The following is a 24,591-nucleotide window of genomic DNA, read 5'->3' as shown; positions in this document are numbered from 1 at the left end:
GCTTTACTCTACATCTGGAAATTTATTATGTAGTCGCGAATGTTCTGGCTGTCTTATACATAAGCATACATACTTGGACATCCGACATTCACTAGTAGGGGAACCACTAGTGGATTCGTTCCCACGTTACAGAGTTAGAACACTTGCCAGTTCCTGTAGAGAATTACATGAATGATTTTTTAATAGTGCCGAACGTCCCACATACTCTCACGCACGCATTCTCATTCACAAGCACCGTAACACACAATACACATATGTACTTAGAATTCTTGAAATTATTGTTATAGATTAGTCAAAGAGGTTTTCTGAAACTAAAAACTTTCCAAATTTATATGTGAACACTGAAAGTGTTTTCAGATCATCGTACATAGTCACTGAAGGTGAACTATTACATGATTGTATTTAAATTCTTGACTGTCGGAAAATTTGTTTTTTGATCTCAGACTTTGACATATTGTTTTTTTTTTTTCTTCACAACAGAAGGTTGTACATCAAATATCACGTTCCTCAGGTTACTCCTTTATTAGTTATTAATATTTTTAGTTTCGTATAATGTGAGTGGCCTGCCAGCGCTACTCCACTGCTTTCACACACACAGCTGCAATAGATGGTCGTGACGTCAGTCTGCAGGACACAACTCGTCCGTTACTGACCGTATAATACTCTACCGACTTACATTGCAGCCCACATACATTCTGAAGTAAAGCTTTTAATAGACAAATGGGCGATCGCGCACTAGTTGCGACGCCACAGCCAGAAAAAGAGGATGTGGTATCAACTTCTGTGAAGGCATGACTGAAAAGGGCAAATACAGGATCTAAATTGAAAGAATTGCTGGTGTACCAAACTCCTGCTGATATCCCTCTTCCCGGTTTATGGAAATAAAGGTTGCTGTAGTTGTTTTCTCGACCCATCAGGAGACCAAGCATGCCAGTGGTCTCGCTTACTACTGTCAAACTTTCAGACTTGGCAAATTTTGAAATAGCTGTTTCCACAATCAGTGAATCGGCATCTTCTCCTGTCTGTAGCACTTGGATACCACCATTTTCAAATTTCCTCATGAGCGTATAACACTAGCTTGTTTTACGTCACTCTTCCCCAACAATCTAGCCTCAAGTCCTGTCACAATAAAAGCCACGTACAACACTAACTGCTGTGATACAAGCTACTGTTACCCACTGAAAGGATTTGAGAAAGTTTGATCGGGCGTGTGACTAATGGGTAAAGGTATCGGACTGTAATTGTGAATGTATATTGCAATTAATAGAAAAACTAAACAGATTTTAACTTTGGGATTTAATGAAAGTGGTAAATTTCATATACGAATGAAAAAAATGAACTGTCTCCAGCCCAATTAGGCATATTAATTGGGAAATATATGTTTAAGAAAAATGGATTTTAGTTATTGAAGTTCCGTTAATGCACATACTAGGAATCATAGAGAGCAAAATTGTGCCGAACTCATACTAATAGGAGCTACAATCAAGATCATTACCTGAATCAGCACTGAAATGTTACTGTAAGAAGTGCAGAACTAAACTCGGACGGCGGTGGGGGGGCTTCTGACTTAACTGACATGTAACAACCACTAATAAAACCAATAAATATCACGATCACACTGCCGGCTGGGGTGGCTGAGCGGTTCTAGGCGCTTCAGTCTGGAACCGCGTGACCGCTACGGTCGCAGGTTCGAATCGTGACTCGTGCATGGATGTGGTGATCTCATTAGGTTAGTTAGGTTTAAGTAGTTCCAAGTTCTAGGGGACTGATGACCTCAGAAGCTAAGTCCCATAGTGCTCAGAGCCATTTTGAACAATCACACTGTCTATACTCCCACTTAAGGAAATACATCAAATTTCCTTAGTATCAATAATATTTCAATTATCTTTCTAATATGAGAATAGTATGGTGGGGACCCATAAACTGGTATAGTATCACTCGTCAAACTCTATGATTATTTCAGCAGCAAAATTTAATGTAAACGAAGTCACTTCTTAACGTCACTTGGGATAATTTGTATGTTACTTTTCAAGGCAAATTATTCAACACTAAGCTCAATTAACTTAAAAAAATCATTCATGATAGTAATCGTGGCTAAATTAAGTTTCAAACGAGTTTTTACTTATTTGCCTTTTTCATCACCTGTGAAGCTGGTGTTTTAGACAGTAACATACAGGTTGGTCCATTGATCGTGACCGGGCCAAATACCTCACGAAATAAGCAACAAACGAAAAAACTACAAAGAACGAAACTCGTCTAGCTTGAAGGGGGAAACCAGATGGCGCTATGGTTGGCCCGCTAGATGGCGCTGACATAGGTCAAACGGATCTTAACTGCGTTTTTTTTAAATAGGAACACCCATTTTTTATTACATATTCGTGTAGTATGTAAAGAAATACGGATGTTATAGTTTGGACCACTTCTGTCACTTTTTGATAGATGTCGCTGTAATAGTCACAAATGTATGGCTCACAATTTTAGACGAACAGTTGGTAACAGGTAGGTTTTTTAAATTAAAATGCAGAACGTAGGTACGTTTGAACATTTTATTTCGGTTGTTCCAATGTTATACATGTACCTTTGTGAACTTATCATTTCTGAGAACGCATACTGTTACAGCGTGATTACCTGTAAATACGACATTAATGAAATAAATGCTCAAAATGATGTCCGTCAACCTCAATGCATTTGGCAATACGTGTAAGGACATTCCTCTCAACAGCGAGTAGTTCGCCTTCCGTAATGTTCGCACATGTTTTCACAATGCGCTGACGCAAGTTGTCAGGCGTTGTTGGTGGATCACGATAGCAAATATCCCTCAACTTTCCCCACAGAAAGAAATCCGGAGACGTCAGATCCGGTGAACTTGCGGGCCATGGCATGGTGCTTCGACAACCAATCCACGTCCCCCCTGCGGGTCCGGGGATTAGAATAGGCCCGAGATATTCCTGCCTGTCGTAAGAGGCGACTAAAAGGAGTCCCTCCCCCTCAAGGGGGTAGTTAGCGCCTGCGTCCGGAGACGGACGGTTCCACGACCTCTATTTGCGGTCATTTTGCTTTTTCACTTCTCGTTTCTTCCTTCCTTTGGTTGGTTCCTTTCTTTGCTCTTCTCCACCTCACTGTCTTCCTTACCCTTTCCCCTGCAAAATCTCCTTGCCTTCTCATTGCCTTCTTCTCCTTGGCTTCTCATTGCCTTCTTCTCCTTGCCTTGTCATTGCCTTCTTCTCCATGCCTTCTCTGGTCTCCGCCTCGGCGTTTGAGACAGTCTGTCCTCTCTCTCTGTCTCTCTCTCTCTCTCTCTCTCTCTCTCTCCTTTTTCCTCTTCTTCCTTCCTCCCTGTGCGTGCCTGAAGGCCGACCCACGCGTTCGCACGCGTAGCCGGTGACGGGGTAACGCGTAATTCCCCGCTCTGGGTAGACATGTAAGGCACGCGCGTACCCCCTGGTAAAGGCCAGGCCCGGGGAGGGGTGATTGCCTGAGCTGATACCTTCTGACCATGCCGATTGGTCCCTCCGTCTGTTTCTCGGGAGGTGTGACCTGAGGTGTAAACATTCACCTAAGGCGGGAGTGCCCTCTGAGAGGGTCCCCACAAGGAAAGAGCGTGCCATCGGAGACGCTGGCAATCATGGGGGATTCCTCCGCAATGGATTTCACTCCATCTCTCTCGACTTCTGCCCAAAAACGGAAACTTGACCAGCTACCAGTGACAAAAGTACTACCGCCTGCCCCCACAGTTCCTCGTCGTTTCTCGATCTGAGGACGGAAAGGATTTTTCCTCTGTCAACCCTTTCGTTATCCAGAAGGGCGTAGATGCCATAGCCGGATCTGTCAAATCTTGTACCAGGTTGCGTAACGGTACCTTATTACTCGAAACTGAGAGCGCCTTTCAGGCACAAAAACTGCTTCGGGCCACACTCCTGTACACGTTCCCTGTCCGGGTGGAGGCTCACCGAACTTTGAATTCGTCTCGTGGTGTGGTCTATACTCGATCCCTCGACGGCTTGACTGACGAGGAGATTCAATCTTTCCTCGCTGAGCAGGGCGTGACGGCTGTCCATAGGGTCATGAAAAAGGTCAACAATGACCTTGTACCGACCCGGACACTTTTCTTGACCTTTGATAGTGTTAAGCTGCCATCGCGCATCAAGGCGGGCTACGAGGTTATTTCTGTTCGCCCCTATGTCCCGACACCTACGCGCTGCTACCAGTGTCAGCGTTTCAATCACACTCGACAGTCTTGTTCCAATGCGGCTAAATGTGTCACTTGTGGCAGGGATGCCCATGAGGGTGACTGTCCACCTCCGTCTCCTCGTTGTGTGAACTGTCAGGGTGACCATGCCGCATCCTCCCGCGACTGTCCTGTCTATAAGGAAGAACGCTGTATCCAAGAAATTCGGGTCAAAGAGAAAGTGTCCACCTCGGCTGCTCGCAAGCTATTGGCTAGTAGGAAGCCCACGCTGCTCCCAGCGGGGAAATACAGTACTGTCCTCGCCTCTCCTCGGACTACCAGGGAGGTGGCAACCCAGACATGCGATCTGACCTTCAGCACCACGGTCGTCCGTTCGGCCAGTGCTAAGATCGCGCGGTCGACGTCTCCTCTTCCTCCCATCACCCCACAGACACCAGCCCCTTCATCAGCTTCTGCTAAGACGAAGACCCAGAAGTCAGATGCACGGGCCTTCAAGAAGGAACCGTCCCGTGCAGACTTCCTACGTACCTCGACCTCCCAGCCTTCGACCGGTACTTCCACCAAACGACCTTCCAAGAAGGCTCATAGGAAGCACAGTTCTCCTTCTCCGCCACGGCGCATTTCTTCTCCTGCGCCACCCAGCGGTTGCCGCCCCAGGCCGTCCTCCTTTTCGCCTGGCCGCACCGCTGGTAGCCGAACATCTGGCCGTTCACCGGCGGAGGAAGCTCCCCCTCCCGGCCATCTTCCCAAGATGGCCGATGAACCTATAGACCCAATGGACGATGACTGTCCGCCTACTGATAGCGGCGGCAGTGCTCGCTCGAAGCCAGGCCCTCAGCGGCCTTCGAGGTGACCCCTTCTTTCATCTTCCTTTTTTTTCTTACGATGGCACTTATTCACTGGAATATTCGCAGCATTCGCTCCAAACGAGAGGACTTGAAGTTGCTGCTCCGCTTGCACCGTCCGCTCGTCGTAGCCCTCCAGGAAACGAAGCTACGCCCATGCGATCAAATTGCCTTGACACACTACACCTCTGTGCGTTTTGACCTACACCCTGTGGTAGGTATCCCAGCTCATGGAGGGGTTATGTTGCTGGTCCGGGATGATATTTACTACGATCCCATCACGTTGCACACCGGCCTGCAGACAGTTGCCATCCGCGTTACTCTCCCCACTTTTACCTTTTCCATTTGTACCGTTTACACTCTATCGTCGTCTGCCGTTACCAGGGCAGACATGATGCAACTTATTGCTCAGCTACCTGCACTATTTTTGTTAACTGGAGACTTCAATGCCCAGCATCCCCTTTGGGGCTCTCCAGCATCCTGCCCGAGGGGCTCCCTGTTAGCAGACCTTTTCAACCAACTCAATCTTGTCTGCTTCAATACTGGCGCCCCTACTTTTCTTTCGGACACATCTCACACCTATTCCCATTTAGACCTCTCTATATGTACTACGCAACTTGTCCGCCGGTTTGAGTGGTATGCACTTTCTGATGCATATTCGAGTGACCACTTCCCGTGTGTTATCCATCTCCTGCAGCATACCCCCTCTCCGTGCTCATCTCGTTGGAACATCTCCAAAGCAGACTGGGGGCTCTTCTCTTCCAGGGCGACCTTTCGGGATCAAACCTTCACAAGCTGCGATAGTCAGGTCGCACACCTCACGGAAGTCATTCTCACTGCTGCTGAATATTCCATCCCTCACCCTACTTCTTCTCCACGTCGCGTACCGGTCCCCTGGTGGACCGCAGCATGTAGAGACTCTTTACGTGCTCGTCGACGTGCTTTACGCACCTTTAAACGCCACCCTACAGTGGCGAATTGTATCAATTATAAACGATTACGTGCACAGTGTCGTCGTATTATTAAAGAAAGCAAGAAAGCCAGCTGGGCTGCTTTCACAAGCACCTTCAACAGTTTTACTACTTCTTCTGTTGTCTGGGGTAGCCTGCGCCGGTTATCTGGCACTAAGGTCCACTCACCAGTTTCTGGCTTGACGGTCGCAAATGACGTCCTTGTGGCCCCTGAGGCTGTCTCCAATGCCTTCGGCCGCTTTTTCGCAGAGGTTTCGAGCTCCGCTCATTACCACCCTGCCTTCCTCCCCCGCAAACAGGCAGAGGAGGCTAGGCCACCTAACTTCCGCTCCTCGAATCGTGAAAGTTATAATGCCCCATTCACCATGCGGGAACTCGAAAACGCACTTGGCCGATCACGGCCCTCCGCTCCAGGGCCTGATTCTATTCATATTCAGATGCTGAAGAACCTTTCTCCTGCGGGTAAAGGTTTTCTTCTTCGTACTTACAATCGCATCTGGATTGAGGGACATGTTCCCGCATGCTGGCGCGAGTCTATTGTTGTCCCGATTCCTAAGCCGGGGAAGGACAAGCACTTGCCTTCCAGTTATCGACCCATCTCGCTTACCAGCTGTGTCTGTAAAGTGATGGAGCGAATGGTTAACTCTCGATTGGTTTGGCTGCTCGAGTCGCGACGCCTACTTACCAATGTACAATGTGGATTTCGTAGGCGCCGCTCTGCTGTTGACCATCTGGTTACCTTGTCGACCTTCATTATGAATAACTTCTTGCGGAAGCGCCCGACCGCGGCTGTGTTCTTTGATTTGGAGAAGGCTTACGACACCTGTTGGAGGGCGGGCATTCTCCGCACCATGCATACATGGGGCCTTCGCGGTCGCCTCCCTCTTTTTATTCGTTCCTTTTTAATGGATCGACAGTTCAGGGTACGTGTGGGTTCTGTCCTGTCAGACACCTTTCGCCAGGAGAATGGGGTGCCACAGGCCTCAGTTTTGAGCGTCGCTCTCTTCGCCATAGCGATCAATCCAATAATGGATTGCCTCCCAGCTGATGTATCAGGCTCCCTTTTCGTGGACGATTTTACCATCTATTGCAGCGCGCAGCGTACGTGTTTCCTGGAGCGCTGTCTTCAGCGTTCTCTTGACCGTCTATACTCCTGGAGTGTCGCCAATGGCTTCCGTTTTTCTGCCGAGAAGACGGTCTGTATTAACTTCTGGCGCTACAAAGAGTTTCTCCCACCGTCCTTACGACTCGGTCCCGTTGCTCTCCCATTCGTGGAGACAACAAAATTTTTAGGTCTTACATTTGACAGGAAACTTAGTTGGTCTCCACATGTGTCATATTTGGCTGCCCGTTGTACCCGTTCTCTAAATGTCCTCCATGTTCTCAGTGGTATGTCGTGGGGAGCGGATCGAACCGTCCTACTTCGCCTATATCGGACGATCGTCCGCTCGAAGCTGGATTATGGGAGCTTCGTATACTCCTCTGCACGGCCATCCATCTTACGCCGCCTCAACTCCATACAACATCGGGGTTTACGACTTGCGATCGGAGCATTTTATACTAGTCCCGTCGAGAGTCTTCATGCTGACGCTGGTGAGTTGCCACTCACCTACCGGCGCGATATGCTGCTTTGTCGGTATGCCTGTCGGCTACTGGCAATGCCCGACCACCCGTCTTATCGTTCCTTTTTTGATGACTCTCTCGACTGTCAATACGGGTTGTATGTCTCTGCCCTGCTACCCCCTGGAGTTCGCTTTCGTCGCCTCCTTCAACACCTTAATTTTTCACTCCCTGCAACCTTTCGAGTGGGCGAGAGCCACACGCCACCTTGGCTCCAGGCTCAGGTTCGCGTCCACCTTGACCTCTGCTCGCTCCCGAAGGAGGTTACCCCCGGTTCAGTCTACCACTCCCGTTTTGTCGAACTTCGTTCGAAGTTCATTAATATGACCTTCATTTATACAGATGGCTCTAAGACCAATGACGGGGTCGGGTGTTCTTTTATTGTCGGGGCTCAAAGTTTCAAATATTGGCTCCATGGCCATTGTTCGGTCTTCACAGCCGAGCTCTTTGCCCTCTACCAGGCTGTCCTTTACATCTGCCGCCACCGACATTCTGCATATGTCATCTGCTCCGATTCCCTGAGCGCTATCCAGAGCCACGGTGATCCGTACCCGGTTCACCCTTTCGTACACCGGATCCAACGCTCTCTTCAGCAGCTGGTGGACGTCGGTTCTCCGGTTATCTTTATGTGGGTTCCTGGCCATGTCGGTATCCCTGGGAACGAAGCTGCAGATGCCGCGGCCAAGGCTGCGGTCCTCCAGCCTCGGACAGCTTCTTGTTGTGTCCCTTCGTCGGATTGTAGCAGGGTAATTTGTCGGCGCATTTTATCGCTGTGGCATGCCGATTGGGCTGCACTTACAGACAACAAGCTTCGGGCCTTGAAACCTCTTCCCGCGGCTTGGACGTCCTCCTCCAGCCCTTCTCGGCGGGAGGAGGTCGTTCTGGCCCGGTTACGAATTGGACACTGCCGGTTCAGCCATCGCCATCTGCTGACGGCTGCGCCGGCGTCGTTCTGCCCATGTGGGCAATTGCTGACGGTCCGCCACATTTTAACGTCCTGTCCGGATTTTAACACCCTGCGTCTTGATCTTGGCCTGCCATGTACTGTAGAAGCCATTTTAGCGGATGACCCACGAGCAGCTGCTCGCGTTCTTCATTTTATCAATTTGACAACCCTCTCAAAGGACATTTGATTATGCTGTTTTCCTTTTTTTTTAATCCTATGCCTGTCAGTCTGTCTTTTATCGTGTTTTCCGTTTCGTTGCTGTTTTAAACTTGTGACTCGCGGTGCATTCCTAACGTAGTCTGGGCGCTAATGACCGTTGAAGTTGTGCGCCCTAAAACCACAAAAAAAAAAAACCAATCCACGTGTCATGAAATATGCTATTCAATACCGCTTCAACCGCACGCGAGCTATGTGCCGGACATCCATCATGTTGGAAGTACACCGCCATTCTGTCATTCAGTGAAACATCTTGTAGTAACATCAGTAGAACATTACGTAGGAAAATGAGGGCCAATTATCCTTGCTCCCATAATGCCGCACCGTACATTAACCCGCCAAGGTCGCTATGTTCCACTTGTCGAAGCCATCATGGATTTTCCGTTGCCAAATAGTGCATATTATGCCGATTTACGTTACCGCTGCTGGCGAATGACGCTTCGTCGCTAAATAGAACGCGTGCAAAAAATGTGTCATCGTCCCGTAATTTCTCTTGTGCCCAGTGGCACAACTGCACACGACGTTCAAAGTCGTCGCCATGCAATTCCTGGTGCATAGAAATATGGTACGGGTGCAATCTATGTTGATGTAGCATTCTCAACACCGACGTTTTTGAGATTACCGATTCTCGCGCAGTTTGTCTGCTACTGATGTGCGGATTAGCCGCGACAGCAGCTGAAACACCTACTTGGGCATCACCATTTGTTGCAGGTCGTGGTTTACGTTTCACATATGGCTGAACACATCCTGTTTCCTTAAATAACGTAACTATCCGGCGAACGGTCCGAACACTTGGATGATGTCATCCAGGATACCGAGCAGCATACATAGCACACGCCCGTTGGGCATTTTGATCACAATAGCCATACATCAACACGATATTGACCTTTTCCGCAATTTATAAACGGTCCATTTTAACACGGGTAATGTATCACGAAGCAAATACCGTCCGCACTGGCGGAATGTTACGTGATACCACGCACTTATACGTTTGTGACTATTACAGCGCTATCTATCACAAAGCGAAAAAAGTGGTCCAGCTAAAACATTCATATTTCTTTACGTACTACACGAATATATAATAAAAGTGGGGGTTCCTATTAAAACAAAAAACAAAAAAAAATCGCTGTTGATATCCGTTTGACGTATGGCAGCGCCATCTAGCAGGCCAACCATAGCGCCATCTGGTTTCCCCCTTCAAGCTAGACGAGTTTCGTCTTTGAATTTTTTCTTTTGATGCTTATTTCGTGAGATATTTGGCCCGGTCACTATCAATGGACCATCGTGTACACACAATGTGGCACAGTACTTTTGCAAAATGATACTTTGCTATAAGCTGAGAGTACTTCAGGAAAATTCTATATAACTTCACTTTTGTTGATCCTTGCACATTTGACAAACATAAATAAATCACTAGTTCATTTGAAGTCGCTTTTATAAACACTTCGGATGCAATGTACGAATGCATGCTTTCACGGCGATATCTGTTGATAAAACGTTCTCGGGTTTCAAGCAGCGTCAAGTGGTATACTGCCCACGAGATTTCGGCAGAGATCTCCTTTGCCATTGTCAAGTGAATGACTGTCGTGTGGTTGTCATTGCCGTGCTTATATAGCCGCGCCGTCGCTCGTGACGTCACTGGTGCTCCGTCCCACACCATATATGGTATTGTTTTGGCCGGCTTCAACTCCCTCAACACCGGATCCCACGCTGTAGTCAGCTGCAATTCACCGTCTCTATTGAAGGTGTTGTCAGAAATTCTAATCCCTGTGGCTTCGTTTATCACGCTATCCCAGGAGCCATTAGTCCGTTTAATAATAGAGGTCTCATCTAACGCAATTCGGGGTCCGTTTTCCAGAGCATGTTCTGCTACGGGTGACTTTTCGGGATATCGCAGACGGTAACACCTTTCATGTTCTGTGCGGCGCTGTTCAATAGTGCGAAGTGTGGCTGACATAAAACTGCCCACATCCACACGTTATCTTGTAAATTCCTGGCGTTCTGAGGCCTACATCGTCTTCCACAGATTTCATTAGTTGCCGGATCTTTGCCGGAGGACTGAAGATTGTGTCACTCCAGGAGGCGATTGATCTTCCCTGTTGTCGAACCACAAAACTGTAAGAATGCAACCTGCTTGGTGTCTTCTTCAGAGGTCTTCTTCCTCGTGGGCAGTAAACCACTTGACGCGGCTTGAAACCCGAAAATGTTTTATTAACAGATATCGCCGTGAAAGCATGCATTCGTACATCCCGTCCGAAGTGTTTATAAAAGCGACTATCCTGTTTCAAATGAACTAGTGATTTATTTATGTTTGTCAAATGTGCAATGATCAACAAAAGTGAAATTAGTTAGAACATAGGTTGATGATCAGGATAGAAGATACGGTCCCAAACACAGATATATAGCATTTGAATTATTATTAAAATCACTCACACAAATTAAGTGGTCCATGCTCTGATACATACCTGTATGCATGAAGTTGGTTGAGCATTGGCGAAGTTGAGGTGACAAGCGACGTGACGGCTAACTGTACTCACGGCTCTTGATGTTTGAACGCTCTATAAAATTTCTTCTTGGCGGCGGATTTTTAATGTGTTAGAGCTATTCCTTATTGCCGAGAATACCAAGCAACAGCCAAAGCCACATCCGAAGCAAAATTCCATGCAAAGCTGCCTCCAATTGTCTCCCTTGGAACCTTCGATGTGTAGCGTGGAACGGCTGGCCACTGACTGCGTACCGTTCGCACCAAGGAGCCGCCCAGTTCGACCGAAGAAACCACCTTTTACATCGCGCCAAGCCACTTCCATTGCGGAGGGACTTCCCCACATCTTTAACATTTTCCAGCACAAGTGCCCTAAAAAAATGGTTCAAATGGCTCTGAGCACTATGTGACTTAACTTCTGAGGTCATCAGTCACCTAGGACTTAGAACTAATTAAACCTAACTAACCTAAGTACATCACACACATCCATGACCGAGGCAGGATTCGAACCTGCGACCGTAGCGGTACCTCGGTTCCGGACTGTAGCGCCTAGAGCCGCACAGCCACTGCGGCCGGCCAAGTGCACTAAGCATGAACCAGTTTCCAATAACAATTTTCTTTATAAACATACATATATTATAAAATTTCATTATTTTAACAATCATTCGTCTTTTTCCATATATACATTACAAGTCTTTAAATTTCCTGTCACAGATCAATGACCTTAACTAACAAAGAATAAACACTTCATAATTGTGGAAACACAGTTATATAATGTAAACCTGTTCCTAATCGATATAAGTGTTACAAGCGTAAAAATCAAGTGGTTCTTGTTGCTACTTCTCCTGTGCAGTTGCAAGCAACTTCTATGCGACTGCAGCATTTGTATCTTCTTCGAAAATGATATCTGTGAAGAACCCGGTGTCTTTAAACGACGAGATCTTCAGAATACTTTGTCTCCCTTTGCGAAGCATCGCTTGGGTAAACAAAAATTCAGAAGCTGATCGTCTACTTTTCCGATCAATGTTCTTGTCAGATTCCATAGCTGTGCAGGGAGAGACTGCCGTGATTCCTCCCATCGAAAGGACAGTATTCAACCCGTCAATTGTGTAGATGTTGAAATTGGCGTTATCAGAGATGAGCTGGATGAATCCTTTACAGGTTATGTTAGGATACTGAGATAGTGCAGTCGAGTACGTTTCAAATAGTGACGCTTCCACTATTGAAGCTGCCAATCAAAATGCACTCAGAGCGTCGACAGTAAGTTTTGATCCGAATCTTTTGTACATGAATGTACCGAGCCCAGTCAATACTGAAGATAGGAATGACCGTGGCCTCATTGCAGAAATCAGTGTATGTGACTAAGTAACACTCTCTTTTTCATTTATCGAGAGTTCATTTTGAGTTACAAAAAAACAACAAAATGGAATTATTTTGATTTTCAAGTGCCTAAAACTGAAAAACTAGATGCTTTTGTAACATGAAATTTCATGGTCCATAAATTTGATAACATAACATTTTCATTTGAAGCAGCCTTTTTTGAATTACAGTCGCTGGAGCCGACTTTTTAGCTAAGCTCGTAAAGATGAACGAACTGATCACGGGCAAACGGCTGCACCGAATTTAACATTTAAATAGATTATTCGATGCAAAATTTAATGCTCTTTCATTTTGGTACGGGTAACATTTTTAACTAGGATGCATATTTTCGAGTAATAGGCGAAAACTTGAAAAAAGTACCACAATTTGTTGATTATTTGACCACGGAAAGTTGTACGCTGTTTTGGAGATGGAAAACTTCGTCGTACCGTCAACTACATACGCAAGATAAAAATATAAAATCTTCTACCTCATTTTTTACAAACAAAGGAGCTTTTTTTGTGACGCCGTTACTGAACTAAGCAACCGTGATCTGAAGTCAGACCCGATGGCTCCACATGACATGACGCCATGAGTAATAGTGCTGTGCCTGTGCTAAATATTGGCAGAAAGGGACCTCTCCTCAGTTCGCCGCCATATTCGCTGACGGTGGTTATCCTGGGTAGTGCATAAACCCGATCGCTGAACACAACGCGACACCATTCATCAGCATCCTATCTTCCTTGTCACAACACGACTCCAAACGGAGCCGTTTGTGCCCTGATGTTAATGGCAACCAATGTGTGGGATGGTAATTCCCTAGTCCAATTGCTCGTGTTATTCCAGCCAATGATGCGGAAATGACATAGAATATTGTACGGAGTTAATTAACTGTTCTCGAGTGACGGGGGCAGATGAGAATAGATCACGATCTGCTTGCTGCGCAATACATAGGTTCTCCATTGTGATGATCAGACGTGGTCAACCTAAAGCTTAACGACGATTATGCCTACCTGTATGTTCCCACATAGTCGAACATCGGGATGCTGTGACATCTGAATGCCCCATAAAGCAGTAAACTGCACAATTCTGCCAGCCAGCCGAGTGGAGACAGACACTGAGGCCCCTTTCGAACTCTATCAGGTGTTGATAACACTGATCACATGAGTGTGTACCATATCCGTTTCCTTCACATCAGTCACTCAAAAGCGAAAGCTAGTCACGTGCCTTATGTGTACAGCCAGGCATGGTAACAACACTAAGCACTAACAACACTAATGCGATCTGGTGGCCATTCTACCTGTAAGAGAGAACTGTAACTCTAATCATTCTCATAGACGCCAGTAGTGGAACAAAGAGAGCACCACCCCACGTTTCATTCTTGCTAAATTTCTTGAAGATGGCGGATCCAAGATGGTGGCGATAGATATGGCAACATCGCAATGACGTCATGGCAGGAAGATAGGTCAATTGGGCTACCTCCGCTAAACCTAACCTCCCCTCCCCACCCTTCGCCAGAAAATGGCGGGAAGTTCAAATTCCAGCCGGACAATGAAACACATTGTGGATACCTACACTAACCTAAGAAAATGGCGGGAAAATAACTAATAGTAATCAACTGTCCGCCACCTCTTCCTAGGAACTGGTGGGGAGTCAGTTCTGGACTGCTGGAGAGAGGAAGGAGTATACTTTATTTATTTTGGAACAATTTATTTAGGATTGCATTTCACATAGTGTATTTATTACACTGATACAAAACACTCACCCTGACATGCTTGGGGTCACAATACACAGCATACAAAGCTACAGACTACTCGCAAATAATCGAAATAATGCAGTACACAGCATACAGACCTGCAAACTAGTTGTAAATCACCGAAATAATGCAGTACACTTATTTGCAGACATCGAAACAACTCGTAAATTGTCAAAAGATAATGCATGTGTAACGCTATGCAGACAAGCTCACAACACTTAAACAGCCGAAAATAATGCACTGCACAACCACTCATTGCACTTAAAAAAATGCTTTCGAACTATCATCAACCGCGAACTGTTCTAACACGCATAAGTGTCGATGCCGCCGTGAGACACCGCCGGACGCAAGCCAGCGCCATTGCTCTCACATCATTGCTGTCTACAGCAAGCAGGTGGAAGTTGTGCCTATTTTCGGGAATACAGTTAGAGTTGTTGGAGTGTTATGCTGATGTCAGATGTTTATGTAAATGAGAGCCAAGTGACTGCCTGGGCTGTGCTGTGCGTGCGTGTTTACCGTTGCTGGCACAAAACCTCCCTACCTATCGATACTGATGTCACAGGTTATGCTATAGAAATCTGTTCCAATGCTTCCCAGAATAGCACAGGCTGCATTGTCCCTAGCAATCCTAATGGGACATGCGAGCTGCGTCTAGCTGTGCATGCATTTACCAGCCATGCATGGGTGACGGATCGCCACCAAATGGTCGCGAAGCTACACACTATCGCAAGCACATCTTAAGGTTCTCATTGCTATACTGATGTCACATGGATATGCAAATGAGAGCCAAGTCGACCTCTTGGAAACAGTTCAGTCTCACAAAAATAGTTAACGGTCGCTTTTGTAGCAGTAGGCAGCATTCTACTCTATGTCTATTGAGACAACAGTGATACACATGAGTTGACTACTGTGTTTGACGCTTTTCAGGAAGACAAAGAGCCATCTGCCTCTAAACTAACTTGCATCTGCATTAAAGGATGACATAGGGTGGATGGACTGATCAGTTGAGATGGTGTTGTATTGAGGTACAATTTAATTGTAGACTGATTATGGATTATAGAGACAGAGAGGGAGAAGCTGCTGCAGGTCATTAGTTACTCAATGGCTCACAGCACGCTCCACCTCACTAAAGTTTCGGGTTTGTAGAGAAATAATTTCCAGTCCATAGCTTCAGAATTATGCTGCGTGAGCGATCTGTAGGATACTGCTATGTGCCTGATATCCAAAAGTATCGCGTAAATGGTATAATATTCTGGCAAACCATGTGAAAATACACGTGTTCTTGTAATCCCAGAGTCTGGAGATGTGTGTAGAAAGCAAGCAAGCAAGCAAATAGTTCGGTGCCAGAAGCAGTGATGCCTTTGTGCCTAGGGGAACCAACCTTGCCTTTGTACAACAGTCTTCATGGTATATGTACAAGTGGTCACTACTGCGTGTCCTATCATGAGGGAGTTGTAGATTCAGCACATCGATATCCATAAGGGGAGCATTCGGGAGGACGACGGTTCAATCCCGCGTCCGGCCACCCTGATTTAGGTTTCACGTGATTTCCCTAAATCGCTCCAGGCAAATGCCGCGATGGTTCCTTTCAAAGGGCACGGCCGACTTCCTTCCCCGTCCTTCCCTAATGTGATGAGACAGATGACCTCCTTCCCCAAAAACAACAACAACAAACCATAAGGGGAATGAAAGATTTTTTTATGTGAAAAATTACGTGCGCTATAGATACTGAGATTCATTTCAGATGACGCTCATACAGAGGAGACATATCCAGTACATTGCTCGGTGTCAGGCTATGGCAGCAATCCTAATATATAATTGTAGTTACACTGATAAATATGTGTCTGTTTCCTAATATTCTTGTGAATCTGGCGATGGTCGTAGAAAGCATAGCAGCAAGCAAACAGGTTGGGGCTGGAAACAGTAATGCCTTTCCAGAATGAACAGTAACCTCTTTGTTCCAAGATGGGGCTTGCCCATCATTTGTACATCAGTTCAGAGAGTCCGAGAAAGCTGATGCCTTATGACGATTTGGCTCGCGGCTCCCCCTAGGTGGGTGAATAGTGACCTAATACTCAGTTTGTGTTGTTGTCTTTGGGACCAAATGTGTCATATGTATACTCTGCAGAAAGTTGAGAAGATTCAATATGACGAGTGTTTCTGCTGGCAGTATTGATAGCATTCTCCTGGGATGTGAAGTTGTCCATGGCTGGCTGGCCTCTCTCTCTCTCTCTCTCTGTTTGACTCGCTCTTCGGCAGCTGTGGTCTTGGGCCGCGTTTTCGGTGGTAGTTTCCTCTACTGGCGCTGCACAGCAGCATGGTGAATACAGGGGATGTATTTCACGATCTGTAGATCACTTTTGCAGGTGTTCACTGTCAGTACAATATGGTGATCTATACAAAAACGTTTCTTGCCGCTGAAAGTCTTTTCTGCAGAAAAAAAGGCGGACAGTGCTTACACACTGGTGGCATCAGCAGTTTGGCAGGTAAATTCAGTAACAGCCAATCATAATGATTCATTCATTCACAAGAAATCCTTTGTACCGGTATATAGGAGCCTCTACATAGCAGTAACAATGTTTGTGTGTCGGAGATGTTTGTTGAAAGCAGCACATAACGATTTCCAGAAAGGGTAACACATGATGGAAGTGGTGCCTCGTTAGGACCATCAGAAAGAATGCATTCGGTGTTATTCTTAGCTATTTTCGTAAACAGCTCCTGTTAGGGCAAGAATTTCCATGCAGATAAGCTGAGGCACACGAAAGCTCCTACAAAAGCGACAGTTAACTATTTTTATGGGACTTCTCTGTTTCCGAGAGGTCGACTTGGCTCTCATTTACATAGCCATGTGACATCAGTATAACAATGAGAGCCTTTTAGATGCACTTGCGATAGTCTGTAGCTACATGAGCATTTCACTGCAATGCGTCAGCCACGCTTCGCTGGTAAAAACGTGCAAGGCTAGACACAGCTCGCATGCCCCGTTAGGATCGCTAGGAACAATGCAGCCTGTGCTATTCTGGGAAGCATTGGAACATGTTGCTATAGCGCGACCTGTGATGTCAGTATTTATAGGTGGAGAGGTTTCACATCAGCAATGGTAAACACGCACAAGCGGCCCAGACAATGACCTGGCTCTCGCTTACATAGACATGTGACGTCAGTATAACACTCGAAGAACTGTAACTGTATACCCAAAAATAGACGCGATTTCCACCTGCTTGCTGCAGGCAGCAGTGGCATGCGGTTGACGATAGTTCGAAAGCGTTTTTTTTTTTTTATGTGCAATGAGTGTTTGTGCAGTGCATAATTTTCTGCTGTTTAAGTGTTGTGAGCATGTTTGCATAGCATTACACATGCATTATCTTTTGACAATTTACGAGTTGTTTCGATGTCTGCAAATGAGTGTACTGCATTATTTCGGTGATTTACAACTAGTTTGCAGGTCTGTATGCTGTGTACTGCATTATTTCGATTATTTGCGAGTAGTCTGCAGTTTTGAATGCTGTGTATTGTGACCCCAAGCATGTCAGGGCGAGTGTTTTGTATCAGTGTAATAAATACACTGTGTGAAATGCAATCCTAAATAAATTGTTCCAAAATAAATAAAGTATACTCCTTCCTCTCTCCAGCAGTCCAGAACTGGCTGAGTCCTTTCTCACCTATTTCCCCACCCCAGACTGTCATGGGATGACAGAACCTTCTGGTGGCAGTACTCTGCACTAGGTCAGTTGGACTCCAGACCTCGTGGTGATCACACTGGATGGAGCTCCTGCCTCAGATTTTTAAATAAATACTGCACGCAAAATAAAGATTTATGTCCAAATCATCCACCAGCCCAGGACAGGCTGAGTCCTTTCCCCACCAGTTCCTAGGAAGAGGTGGCGGTCAGTTGATTACTGTTAGTGGAGGTAGCCCAAGTGACCTATTTTCCCGCCATTTTCTTAGGTTAGTGTAGGTATCCACAATGTTTTTCATTGTCAGGCTGGAATTTGAACTTCCTGCCGTTTTCTGGCGAAGGGGAGGGGGTTAGGTTAGTGGAGGTAGATCAATTGACCTATCTTCCCGCCAAGATTAGAACTTGCCTCCATGGTGTCATTGCGATGTTGCAGTATCAATCGCCGTTATCTTGAATCCGCCATCTTGAATAAATTTGGCAGCAATGCAACATGGAGTGGTGCTCTCTTTGTTCCATTACTCCCACCGCTGATGTGTACGTGTACAGTGTTACATCGACATCCCATCACGTCCTCCAAGCGCGTGGATTACTGCTAAGATTTTTGAACTTTTGTGATAGCTTACTGAATGAAAATGGGTGCAGCAGAATACCGCATGCTTTTCTGCACAAGAGTCAAGGAAGTGCGATCCAATCGCTAATAATTCTTCAGAATAAGCTGAATTGTTAACAAGAAATGATGGCTGATGAACAGGGGACCACAACAGGTTTGCGAACTTACACCCCTTATTGCCTGATACGCACATTCTGACCCAAAAATACTATTTGAAAGTGGGAAGAGTACCCCAAAGTGTAACAGGATACGTCATAAGCGAATTGTTCTAAATGCTCGAATGGCTCTGAGCACTATGGGACTTAACGTCAGAGATCATCAGTTCCCTAGAATTTAGAACTACTTAAACCTAACCAACCCAAGGACATCACACACATCCATGCCCAAGGCAGGACTCAAACCCGGGACCGTAGCGGTCGTGCGGTTCCAGACTAAAGCGCCTACGACCGATCGGCCACAGCGGCCGACCATAAGCGAATGAAAATAAGCGAAGTATACTACTTCTCCTGTCGAACTATCACTTACTTGAGACAATGTTCAAATAGTAAATCTAGCAGCAATAGGGCTCTGAACAATATCCTGAATGTTGTCTTTCCAAGACAGTTTATTATCTACCTCAACAACTAGAAATTTGACCTGTTCAATTTCACTAATCATGTGCCTAGTCTGTGAAATTAAACCGTCAGGTTTGGTTGAACTGTGTATTAGAAACTGTAAAAACTGATTTTTACTGTGATTTAGTGTTAGTTTATTTTCTACAGTTCATGAACTATGTCTTGAACTGCACTATTTGAAAAAGTGCCAGCATAACGCACAACATCCTTTACTACCAAGTGAGTGTCATCAGCAAACAAAATCATTTTAGAATCACCTGCCACCGTAGAGGGCATATCATGTGTATAAATAAGGAACAGGAGTGGCCCAGCTCTAATCCCTGGGCACCTCCCCTTTAACCATGCCCCACTCGGACCCCACATCATAGTCATTCTCTATATTATGGAGAATGACCTTTTGGTGTCTTGTTCTTAAAGTATGAGGTGAACCAATTGTGAGCTACTCCCTGTATTCCATAATGGTCCCACTTCTGGAGCAATATTTAGTGATCAACACAATGAAACGCTTTACTTATATCAAATAAGATGCCTACCGTTCTAAACCTTTTGTTTAATCCATCAAGTGCCTCACATAGACAAGACAATATAGCATTTTCAGTTGTTAAACCACTTCTAAAACCAAGTTGTACATTTGATAACAAATTATATGAAATAAAATGCGCAATTAAGTTGATATACACAGCCTTTTCAATAACTTTAGCAGACATAGATGGCATAGAAATAGGTCTAAAATTGTCTGCATTTTCCCCTTTCTACAATTTTATAAAGCAGCATTACTACTGAGTACTTAAATTGTCCATGAAACTGACAATTCCTAAGGGAATAATGTCAAATATAGTGAGGTACAGGCTTAACATGTGCAGCATGGTAGTTTAATATTCTACAGTTCATGAACTATGTCTTGAACTGCACTATTTGAAAAAGTGCCAGCATAACGCATAACCATATCCCTGAGAGGCCCCACTTTTCAATGATTTAATTAATTATTTAACATTTAGAGTATATCTAGAAGCTTTAGTAGTGCATCTATTAATGTCTAATAACTTTCTTTTATTTTCAGTATTTGCTGCGATGACATCTCATATGAAGACACGCAATCGTCCTGGGCGCCCACCGCTGGCACCGCGTGGTCCTGGGCGCCCACCGCTGGCACCGCGTGGTCCTGGGCGCCCACCGCTGGCACCGCGTGGTCCTGGGCGCCCACCGCTGGCACCGCGTGGTCCTGGGCGCCCACCGCTGGCACCACGTGGTCCTGGGCGCCCACCGCTGGCACCGCGTGGTCCTGGGCGCCCACCGCTGGCACCGCGTGGTCCTGGGCGCCCACTGCGTGGTCCTGGGCGCCCACCGCTGGCACCGCGTGGTCCTGGGCGCCCACCGCTGGCACCGCGTGGTCCTGGGCGTCCACCGCTGGCACCGCGTGGTCCTGGGCGCCCACTGCGTGGTCCTGGGCGCCCACCGCTGGCACAGCGTGGTCCTGGGCGCCCACCGCTGTCGCCGCGGGGCCCGGGCCGCCCACCGCTGTCGCCGCGCGGCCCGGGCCGCCCACCGCTGTCGCCGGGCCGCCCGCCGCTGCCGCCGCGCCGCCCGGGCCGCCCGCCGCTGCCGCCGCGCCGCCCGGGCCGCCCGCCGCTGCCGCCGCGCCGCCCGGGCCGCCCGCCGCTGCCGCCGCGCCGCCCGGGCCGCCCGCCGCTGCCGCCGCGCCGCCCGGGCCGCCCGCCGCTGCCGCCGCGCCGCCCGGGCCGCCCGCCGCTGCCGCCGCGCCGCCCGGGCCGCCCGCCGCTGCCGCCGCGCCGCCCGCCGCTGCCGCCGCGCCGCCCGGGCCGACCACCGCTGCCGCCGCGCCGCCCGGGCCGACCACCGCTTCCGCCGCGCGGCCGGGGCCGCCCGCGAGGAGCAGGACAAGTAAGTGCTAGTGTTCCTGAAGTGATATGTCCTAGTGATGACATTAATGTACGCCGACCGGGACGTCCCCGCGTACAGGGACTGAAACGCGGACGTGGACGACCTCGGGGACCTGGTCGGCTGTCTGCACCGGGAAATGGAAGACAACAGGACACCGAGCCACACCCAGGACGAAGACGTGGACGTCCACGTAAAATTGGTGTTCAACGTGGCGGTCGCGGGAGAGCAGAGGGAACGCCAGTTTCCATGAGACCAGGTAAGCTGCTACATTATCTTTAATCTGCAATACATACAGCATCTACCATACAGTTAACTGTTGGAATGTAGTTACACCATGAGACCAGCTATATACTTCCTCCTCTTGAATGATTTTTCAAACGAGTGTCCAGAGCCACTGGAACAGTGTGCAAGGATGGCAAGTGTGCGGAGGTGCCTTGAGTGCTGGCGCTTAAGTACTCAGCTTGAGAGCTGCTCCTGTAGCATTTCAATAAGCTGGCGAACCATTTGAATTCCACAGAGGGCCCTTGACCATTTGTGTTTCACTGTGGTTGTACACATGTTAAAAAATGTTTGCACTTCATTTTTCATGGAGAGAACTCATGTTTTCTAATATTTAGGCATTTTCTGCCAATGTGTCAATGCAAATTTGTCAACTGGCTTAAAACTCCGTCTCTGTACATTACATGAACTATGAAGTCATCCATATACATTTACTGCCCATTGTATGCTACTAGTTTATCGTTGAAGGATTCAGATATCTGTTACTTTATGGCAATATGACAATATACACGATGCTTTACAACAGAAATGTATCTTCTTGAGAAATATGTATAGCTTAAAAGTTGAGTATATACCTCTGTCCGAGGATGGAAAGTAGTCAGAGAAAATAATTTTATCATTTCACAAAATTGTGGCTGGTAGCATTAGTATATGATATTCTTTATAATGTATTCCCTTGTATGCTTCTGTTTGTGAATCTAGTTGACAGTCTAAAACTACGGGGGCGTGCAGGAAAGTAACACCTCCGATCGTTTTTTGTGAAAACTTTTAAAGGATTTTAAATAAAACAAACATTATTAACACTCTACATCTTTATTCTTCATGCCCACGTATTTGGGCCCCTCAGCCGCTAGAAGGCTCCGAAATGTAGCGTGTAACATGGGGGTGTGTAACTTTCTTAACTATGTCGGTGCATGAGAAGCAGTGTACAATAATAGCGTTTCGATTTCGAAGATTTGCTTCATACATGGAGCACCCGCCCCTTCAAGACGACAATGCCAGACCACACAAGAGCGCAGCGACCTCTGCAACAGTCAGATGGTTTGGGTTGACTGTCAGCGATCATCCTCTAAACTCGTCCCCATCCGATTTCCATCCCACTTTTACAGTGATGAAGCGGTGTTAAAGGAGATGAGGTTGCGCAACACTCTGTTGCGACGGTATGAACAAACTGGGCTCTCTCTGGGAGAAATGTGGCCATCGCCAGGGTGACTATGTTGAGAAACAAATATGTAGATATGAAGAATAAAGATGCAGAATGTTAATAACGTCTGTTTTATTTAAAAGGTTATAAGACCTTTCACGTAAAAATTTCGGAGGTATTACTTTTTAGCACGCCCACGTATGAAACCTTCTAACGAACGAAACAATGATGTGTCGAACTGGGGATCACTATAGATCTACACCTCTCAATAACGAAACTTTGAATTGAGCTATTGAAACATGCTTCACGCCCCATCTCTCAGTTTCCATCCACCGGGAACTCCCTCCCACCATTTTAATAAATTTTGGTTTTGGATGTCTCACCAAGGTCTCATTAATCGTGATTTACTAGGAAGTTCCTGCGGAAATCACTCAGGCTTCCAGTAAGAACACTCTACGTTACCTCACGGAATTATGTGCAGTAGCGCTATATTCTGTTAGTGCGTAGAACAACTAGACTGTTATGGAAAGAAAGCAACAATATTTTTCACAGTACTTGTAATTTTAAACTCGCACTTGAGAGTAGCGGTGTTCAAATACCGCTTCGAATTCGCATCCTTACACTGTTCTTGGTTTTTCTGAATGGTACATGGTTCTTTAACAGACTGGTCGTATGTAAAGTACGCTGGCCTCAAAACACAATCAATATCTTCAATGCGCGATACCACTGGTAATAATGTCTATGACAGCGCCACTAAAGTGTAGTTGTTAAACATAGTTTTCCAAAATCCTACACCAAAGAAGACGAAGTAGATATTCCAGAATTCAAATTGAAAGTAACTGCCAACACGAGTAAATTAGAAGTGAATATCCTCGGATAGTGAAGCAGCTTATAGCACTTAAAAAAGGCAAGCCTTCCGGTCCAGATGCGTACCATTATATTTACAGGGTGACAATTATTGAACTATATGAAATAAAATTGTCATAACTTCTGAGCGGTTTGCGTTAGGACGTTCAAACTGCACGGTTGGCCACGGGGCATTATGGGAATTTGTGTGGCGGTTTAGTGACGAAGACCACTTTCATTTGGATGAGTTCAGTAAGCATAATTGGCGCATTTGGCGGACTGAGGATCCGCATTTCGCGATCGAGAAGTCTCTTCACCCTCAACGGTTGGCTGTATGGTGTGCAATGTCCAGTCACGGAATAATCGGTACGATATTGTTTCATGGCACGGTGACTGCCGAACGGTACGTTTGGGAAGATAATTTCATCCCCATTATCCTAAGTGACCCTGATTTCGACAAGATGTGGTTCATGCAAGATGGAGCTCACCCCATCGATGCAGGGTGTTTGATGACCTGTAGAAGCGCTTTGCGGACCGCATTCTGGCTCTGGGGTACCCAGAAGCACTGGCATGGGCCTCGATTTGCCGCCATATTCTCCAGATCTGAACACATGTAACTCCTTTTTGTGGGCTGTATTAAAGAGAAGGTGTATAGCAATAACGCTAAAAGCATTGCAAACTGAAAACAGCCATTCAGGAGGTCATAGATAGCATAGATGTTCAGACACTTCAGCGGGTCACGCAAAATTTCGCTGTTCCTCTGTGCCACATCATCACCAGTACACATATCGAACATGTCACAACCTAAATCCGAATATCTGTAGTGTAGTTTACATGTGGAATAAAGTGTGTACATGCCGTAGTTTGTAACTAATTTACGTTTTTTTCGTCAATAATTTGTCATCCTGTATCGTATACACCTGCTCGCTAGACAAAAGATCCGTACCGAACGACTGAAAAGTTGGACAAGTCACACCAATATTCAAGAAAGCAAACAGCAGTAATATGCTGAGTTACAGACCCACACCACTAACGTCGATTTGCAGTGAGTTTGGGAACATATAGCGTGTTCGAACATTATGATTTCTCTAGAAGTTAATGGTCTACTGACACACAGCTAGTGCGGATTCAGA

General features: G+C 46.5%; 1 long non-coding RNA gene across 1 annotated transcript in view; it reads left to right on the top strand.

Annotated features, from left to right (window-relative positions):
- LOC126249649 (uncharacterized) overlaps positions 1-20,475 on the top strand; it is a 109,831-nt gene extending 89,356 nt beyond the window's left edge. Inside the window, exon 3 of the long non-coding RNA XR_007545636.1 lies at positions 20,348-20,475. This is a non-coding gene — a long non-coding RNA (uncharacterized LOC126249649). The remainder of the gene's footprint in view (positions 1-20,347) is intronic.
- The last annotated feature ends 4,116 nt before the right edge of the window (positions 20,476-24,591 follow it).

This window comes from Schistocerca nitens, chromosome 3 (genome assembly GCF_023898315.1).
Source record: "Schistocerca nitens isolate TAMUIC-IGC-003100 chromosome 3, iqSchNite1.1, whole genome shotgun sequence".
Taxonomy (NCBI): Eukaryota; Metazoa; Arthropoda; class Insecta; order Orthoptera; family Acrididae; genus Schistocerca; species Schistocerca nitens.
The sequence above is the reverse complement of the archived record's forward strand: the minus strand, read 5'-3'. Positions and strand labels throughout refer to the sequence as shown.